Consider the following 8,010-nt stretch of genomic DNA (forward strand, 5'->3'; position numbering starts at 1 on the left):
CAATTTGTCAGTTTTAAAGTAAAGCCCTCCTGGAGATCGGAAGTACCTTTAATCCAATCATAAAATTAACTGCTCATTTGTTCTCTCAGATTCATTCCTTCTCAAGCTAAGGCAACCTCACGTCATCCTATTAGGCCAGTAAAAATTAGGCCATAATTGCAGCCCCTTCCTTATTCCATCACAATCTAGGATACATTCCTCAATTCCTTCTCCTTCTAGAACTCCAAGGGGAAAGCGAGCTTGAGCAACCCCAGGGAAGCTGAGAGTTCTGAAAACTCTCCATGGAAATGTGTCGTTTCAAGTTGGCTTCTCCAACAGGAGACACTAAGAAAAAGTTTGAGGTACAAGATTCTTCTTAGAGATCACACTTAAGAAGGGAAGGAAACAGAATGGGGCAGAGGAGGAAATCAGATTGCATGGCAGATCCCACCAAGCCTCAGTCAACCTAGCAAAGCACTCTAGAGTGAGTATTTTTTCATCAGAGTGCCCCCCATGGTGCAAAATGCCTTGATTTTTGCATCCCCATCATGCTCGGTCATTCCGGATGACTGAGACTGAGGCACCAAGTCCCTCCTTGAAGAAGATCAGGGCCCCTCATCTCCATGCTCCTCCTCTCAGTTCTGCCCTCCTACCCTCAATACATAAGACACAAGAGGAAAGAAATGTATAAATAGGCAGCCACATGTTTTCATCAGGGTCCAGGATTGCATACCTTCTAGTAAAATATTCTGCCAGCAGGAAGACAAATGAGTATAAACAAGTGGTGATAAGGGAGCAATGACCATTCCTGGAGTCATCATTATCTCTCTTCTTTCTCTAGACTTACTGCTTTTCCATCAATCCTTACATTGTCAAACGGGTACCACTTCTTACCCAGTAGTCCAAGGCAGAAATGGAGGAGGTGTCCCTGACCTCCTCCCCTCCATCACCCCACAGTCATAAGTCTCACAGAGCTTCTCATCCTACTATTTCTCCTATCCTCACCCCCTCCACTAGCACGACCTAACATCAGGTCTTATCACTTCTGATTACACCTACTTATCTTTCAAAATCCAACAAGGGCTGCCTCTTCCAAGAAGCCTTCCATAACTCCCAACCTCTGCACCTCTCTAGAGGAGCTCTTTTCATCCCTTTTACAATTATTCATTGACTTGCCCATCTCTCTACTGGAGTTTAGGTTTGTGGAGACCTGGAACAACATTTTACTTGAATTTGTATCTCAACGCCTAGCTCGGTGCCTCATACTCAAAAAGATCCTAAATATTTGTGTGTTGAATGCATTTATTGCCCACCTGTGCTAACTTGAACTTCGGGGCCACAAAGAAATGGTCTCTGGCCTCCAAGAGCTTAAATTCCATCACATCAAAGGGGAAAAGGAAAGGAAACAAACCTCAAGATGCTAGATGGGAAACCAAAATAGTGCCCTCCACCCCAAAAAAAGAAAGAAAAAGAAAATTTGAAAATGAGACACAAGAAAATGGGGAAAACATAAAATTAAAGCTAAATAGAGAATGGAAGGGAGTTTCTCAAACTACCAATTAAATGATAGCAAGTTGATATGAAAGAAAGCCAGAGGAAAGTGGTGTCGAATCCAGCCATATTTAAAACATCCAGAGACAAGAGGAAATGAATGAACAAAAGTGTTCATTAATTAACTAATGTTAAATACTAATTTAAACATCCAGAAAACACTAAAAGATCCTTTGCAAAATTTTACGTTGCCCCTTATTCTAGTCTGTACCCAGTTTGACAGGAGATAACAGAGCGGATGATAAGAACATTCCTCAGTTTGGAAAATAAATAAAAAGTACTATTTAAAATGTAGCAAAAAACTACTCAGAGTTCAACTTAGTATTTCACAAGACAAGATCATGAGGCATCATATGAAATTTTACCGGACAGAAGCAACAACAAAACAAAGCCCCAGTCTTGCAAGGGCTGACAGTCTTATTTTTCACAAAATGAAACACATACGACTCATTAAGGAAAAAAAAATCATATGACTCATTAATGAAAAAAATGAAATAGGCTCTGACTTCTTGCTGATATTAGACACACACAAAATGGACAAGGAAACAAAGTATCAAATTTTACACAAGATTCTGATGGACTTGATCTTGTTCATCTACATCCCCCCACATCAGCTCAGAAGCAGGCATATAATATAAAACCAAGTGATGAAAACCTCTCAGGAGAGATAGATCCTAAGGTGGCACATAAAAATAGGAAATGTATTCAAGGAGAGGAAAATTGTTGCATTCCTAGAAGTATGAGCTATGAATTATCGTATCAGTAACATTTAAAATATAAGGGATGTAAGAGCACCTTGAAATGTTTAAACAAAAAAAGAACAATTATTATTATACTCTATTTCTTCTTCAAACGCTTTATTTCTTCCCTATTTCCTGTAGGATCTTCCCCCCCTAACCCTCTGACATTACTAAGCTCTCAGTCCTTACTTAGCTCTCTTTTCTCTTTCATCAACCATAAATTACCTTTAAAATAATCCTGAAATCCTCATATTTGCTGCAGTGTAGCTTTTCCACAACACAAGAATTTCATACTGAGTCTATTTATATGACAGTCACATCTAATGATATCTTTTAAACCCATTTCTCCTTCTTTGTTTCCACAGTCATGATCTAATCCAGACGGATAGCATCTCTGCTACAGATCACTCCAAGTCTGAGCCGTCCCTGACTCTGCTGCTAAGTCACTCTTCTTAAAGAACTCTCCCCCGGTTGCCCCTACTCAAATGCTTTTATCCTTCATGCCAGTCTACAAACTTAGATTTCCAAGTTGGACTTTGAACTTGGACCCTAGATGCCAAACTCCTCACAAGTATTCAAGATCTTCCATTATCTGGTTCCATCTCCCAACTCCACATTGTTAGTTGCTCCTGAAACAGAGCTTTCATCCTAACCATTCACCAAGTCTCTACCCAGCCAGGAGCTTCAAAGCACTCAAGTCACACTGCTAACACTGTGCATGGTAGTACAGAGCCTTAAAGGTGTCAGGTACCTTAATAAAGGACATGCTTTAAAAAAAAAAAAAGGGATTCAAATTCACCTTTCTCACTCCAAAGCTGCCTTCTTAACCACTTAACTACCTACTCAAATCTTTCTCACCCAAAAGCTGGTACTCTTAATCGCCCTGCCCTGTCTTTCGTATTAACCAAAACAAGTATAAATTACACACACACACAAAGTCTAGCTCTAGTTAATAATGACATTAGCCACGAAGTTTACATCGTGCAAAGTTCAAAGGACATAATTAAAGATTGATGCCTCACTTAAATACATACGTTAAAATAGATGAAAGTGTGTGTGACTGATCCTGGTTCCTTGATATGAAACTAGAAGCGTATAAATTGAAGGTCTCTGTGAAATGAAAAAACATTTCCAGGAGCTAATGAAGAGTTTTAAAAAATCACTCCTGGGAGGAAGAGACAAACTAAATAGACATGTAATTTCAATTCCTCTCCTCACTAAAACAGTGAACCAGAGTCTGGTATCTCTTTCATGCAAAATCATGTACCTCTGAGTTTATGGCAGTTCACTATTTTTTTATACTAAAATCAAAGCATATGAAGAGCCATTTCTCCCTGCTTGGTGGTGCTGAAGACGCCTCTAACACTCTGCCTGAAGAGGTAGCCAGGCGGTGGCCTGAAGACTCAGTCTGGCCTGCACATGTGTGCCCTTGGCCCACACAATGTTTTTCACTTAATTGAATTAGTCTCCAACATTCAGAGTTCAAGAAATTTCACATAAAAATCCAGATTTCCAGATTTTCTTGGAAAGACAGCAATCTGGGAACACTGGGCCTACATTCTTCCCAAATCACTGGCTGCTTCTTCTGGGCTGGGGTTGGGGGGGCTCTGTCACTCACCATGGCTTCTGTCTTGTCTTGTAGGCATGTTCCTCTCCAGCCTCAGGATTAAAGGTGATCCCAGAGTATTTGCGGAGGGGCAGAGCCCATCAAAGCTTGTGGGGAGAACAGAAATAGGAAATTAGAATGTCATTCCAGGTTTTTTGTTTTGTCTGTGTGTGTGCATGTGTTTGAAATTATTCGTTGAAACGCTCATCTGAGAAGGTGAGAGGTGCATCAAAGGGCCTTCCACACCCCCCTTTTCCATTTCATCTACTGCTCCTAAAGTAGAATTTTTTTTTAATAGCAAAAGCTAAAGAGATAAGAGAACCATTTAAATTTCTTTTTGCCACAACTTCCACCTCTGCGGTCCTCACCCCCAATCCTCAATTTAGGAGATGATGATAGTCAGTCAGTCAAATCTTACAGTCATATTTAGAAAAGTTTGCTATCTTCATAGCAACTTACAGAACCAATGAGAAGAAAATGACACAGGAGTCTGAGGCAAAAAACAGAATATAGAAAGTAAAGTACCTCCCCCCACCCCCCGCCAAAAAAAAAAAAAGGGTAACAAAACAGAGAGCAGTGGGATTGAGGCAAGGGTATTCTTAAAACTCAATCAAGCAACCGAGTCAAAGTCTTTGGTTTTAAAGATGTCTTTGGGAAGGACATTTTATTTTATATCTTTATTTTAAAATAAGCAATCTCAGCAATTTCCAAAGGGTTATTATGTCACCCCTTCCCATACTGCTGAATAAAAGTAACCTGTAATTAAGGAGCAATTCATGATTTAAAGAAGAAATAGAATTCATTGAACATTTCACAAGAGCGTTTCTAGTGGCTTCTCACCTCTGAAGAGCTAGTTTCGATTTATACACTGTAATTTATCAGATAGCCAGAGCCAGAGAGAATTCATCAGAGAAAATGGAAACTTATTTTTGGGTAATTAGCTGCTCTGGTGATTGATCAGTTAGTTACTTCTTTATTTTTTTCTGTTCACTGCCAATTTCAACTATATATTTTATCTTTTTATGTAAGAATCTCCAAGTGGAAAATGCCTCATAATTTCTCATGCCCTGCTGAAGTGTCAATGAAGAGGATAGTAGGAGAAAAGTTCTTTCTTTGCCAAACTGGTTTTCCAAACTTTATATGTGAGCTCCTTTTGAAATATTGTAGTTCTATCCTGACATTCTTATGGAAGTGGCTCCATCCGAAAACACGGCTGGAACAGCAGACTAAGTAGTGAAGCAAAGACTTATTAGATAATCAGGATATTAAAGAGAAAAGTGGACTTTCTGGCTTGAGGTTAGGACATTCCGTTTAAAATCTTCCGGGAGAAGAACAAAGAGAAAACTTACTAATTTGAAAATTGCGGTTCTTTTTTTTTCCCCATAGCTACTACCAATTCATGAATGCCCCTTTTGAAAATCTCTTAAATTTTTCATTTGGCAAACAGATTTTCCTCATTGCTTCATAGTGATGGGGGGTGCGGTGGGCAGTGATGTCTTCTTATGTATAAAGTAAACCATATGAATGTGTAAATTTAGACAAATGGGAAAATAAATGGATGGTTATTATGCAAATAGCAAAAGCCAAATGGATAAGTAAAGTGTAGACCACAGTGGCGCCTTCTCAGAGAAATGGTCTCTTTCCTCTTGCCTTTGAGGAACCAAACCCTTAGGAACCCAGATCAACTCAAAGAGATCTAGCTTTCAGCCTTTAGCTTCTATTTATTTCCCCTTCTTCTTTGTCTAAACTAGATTGGACAGTCCTACTATGTATAGGCAGCTATAGGGACAAGAAAAGAATTAAAAAATAGGATTTTGGTATAAAATGAATAGTCTACCCCACAAGTATGAAACTACTAGTAGAAAATTACCTTGCACCTTCTGCTAACATTAACACTCAGCACCTCTAGCATGCCAAGTACTTTTCAGCTACGGGATCATCTTCTTTGAAAATGAGAGGATCTTAAGTTGGAGAGGATCTTAAGTTGGAGCAACACTTTCCAATGGACATAGTTTGAAGGGATTATATTCTTCAGGGATGGCAACTGCTAAGTTTACTTCTTTTAATTGAAGTATTGTTGATTTACAACGTTGTGTTAGTTACTGGTATATTGCATTGTGATTCAGATACACACGCATATATTCTTTTCCATTATAGGTTATTACAAGATACTGAATGTAGTTCTCTGTGCTACACAGTAGGACCTTATTGTCTACCTATTTTATATATAATAGTGTGTATCTGCTAATCCCAAACTCCTAGTTGATCCCTCCCTTTGGTAACCATAGTTAGTTTTCTGTGTCTGTGAGTCCGTTTCTGTTTTGTCCATAATAAGTTCATTTGTACCATTTTTTTAGATTCTACATATAAGTGATATCATGTGATATTTGTCTTTCTCTGTCTGACTTACTTCACTTAGTATGATAATCATTAGGTCCGCAACCACTAAGTTTAAGTTTTAGAAACTCGAAAGTTTTCTCGAATTCTCATTGCCCTTTTTGAATTGTAAACTAAACTGCTTTCTCCTTTCCCGGCCACTGTGTCAGGTGGGAGTTACTCAGGATGCTGGTGTGTGCAATCCAGTGAAAACCCTTCCAGGTCCAGGGATACAGGAGCCTGCACTTCTTCCCCTCTCTCTTTCAACTATGTAAGTCTAGCTTCTTTCCTTTGAGTCTATTGAAATTGTACTATTGACGGTCACCATCAAACTTTTAATAACCAAATCCAGAAGGCTTTCCAGTCATCATGATCCTATATAAGGTGTCTCTGCTCCAAATCACCTGTCTCCCCTGCCTTCCAGCCCCTCTGGTAATATCTGAGGTTTCAATACATCATACATATTATAATACATCACAGCATATATATTAATATTGGACATTTCCCGTCCTTGATCATTAGATGAATTTTTTTTCCAATCTCAACTACCCATTGCTTAAACAAAAAATGATGTATTCTTTTAACCAGTGGGTACTGGTTACAACCCTCTACACCTAAGATGAAGATGAGCCTCAACTCAAGCTCAAGAAGCTCCCCCTACGAAGGCCACCCTTGTTCTCCCTCTTCTCTCCCTGATGTCTAGGATTTATAAGTTTTGCCTCGCTTTCCCCAAGTATATCAATAGAACAGAAATCAGAGTTTAGGATCAATTATTGACATTTGGATCTGTGGTCCCAACTCCAACTGCTCCAACCAACTTCTTGTGTGGGTCAATTTTATGGCTTCTGTGGAACTAAAAGACACCCCAAGTAGCCCCTGCACTCTCACGTATTCACCAGAGCATGTGACCAAACTGTCCCTTCGAATGCTGGGCAGCCGCCAAGGGGGCTGGTAGAGTTAGCGATTGTCCGCCATGACTGCTGGAGGCCAAAGGGCAGCAGCAGGGCATTAGGATTAAAAGTATCATCCGCAGAACAGGAGGGGAGATGAGGGCCAAAGTTCTTAAAATGCCTGTGTCACCCTTCCAGGTATCCTCCCTCTGCCCCTCCAAATTCACTCCTCATTTTTCCCCAGTCTCCCCTAGGCCAGGAGGTTGACCGGTATGGACCACATCAAAAGGGCTCCAGTGATATCCCTGTTTTCTGATTGAGTTTGATCAATGGGGCTCCCGCCTGAAGATGAAGAGAGGGGAAAAAAAAGATAAAATCAGCATCTTATTGCCCCAGCATCCTTCCTACAAAGTTGCTTCAAAGGGATGGTTCACGCAACACTACTGAAATAGAGGAAGACTTCTCCACCAACACGCTCCTTCCAGATTCTAGCGACCCTTCCCGCCCCTCGTGCTTCAGGCTCAATGGCAGCAGATATGCTGCTGCTAGTCCTGGGTTCCTGCGTTATTCCTGCCTTACTCCTTGTGGCTCATCTACACCCACTTCTTTCTAATTAGTGCTCACATAAATAAAACTTGGCTTTATAACTTAGAGTTATTCTAATTTTAGTGTGCCTCCTATTTCCATTTGAAAACCTGACTGATGTTGCCAAAAACTCATCCACAGGCATATCTCATTTTATTCTGCTTTACTTCATTGCACTTGACAGATACTGCAGGTGGGGGGTTGTTTGTTTTTTGCTTTTTTTTTTTTTTAACCAGTTGAAGGTTGCGGCAACCCTGCATTGAGGGGTTCTAGCTGCACTATT

At 40.0% G+C, this 8,010-nt stretch overlaps 1 long non-coding RNA gene across 1 annotated transcript; it reads left to right on the forward strand.

Moving 5' to 3' along the window:
• Positions 1 to 254: 254 nt before the first annotated feature.
• On the forward strand, positions 255 to 7,728 carry LOC140689116 (uncharacterized). Its single transcript, XR_012063996.1, has 3 exons — positions 255 to 463; positions 6,423 to 6,523; positions 7,387 to 7,728. It is a non-coding gene; the product is annotated as an uncharacterized lncRNA (long non-coding RNA).
• Positions 7,729 to 8,010: the final 282 nt, after the last annotated feature.

Source organism: Vicugna pacos, chromosome 25, assembly GCF_048564905.1.
Source record: "Vicugna pacos chromosome 25, VicPac4, whole genome shotgun sequence".
In the NCBI taxonomy this organism is placed as follows: Eukaryota; Metazoa; Chordata; class Mammalia; order Artiodactyla; family Camelidae; genus Vicugna; species Vicugna pacos.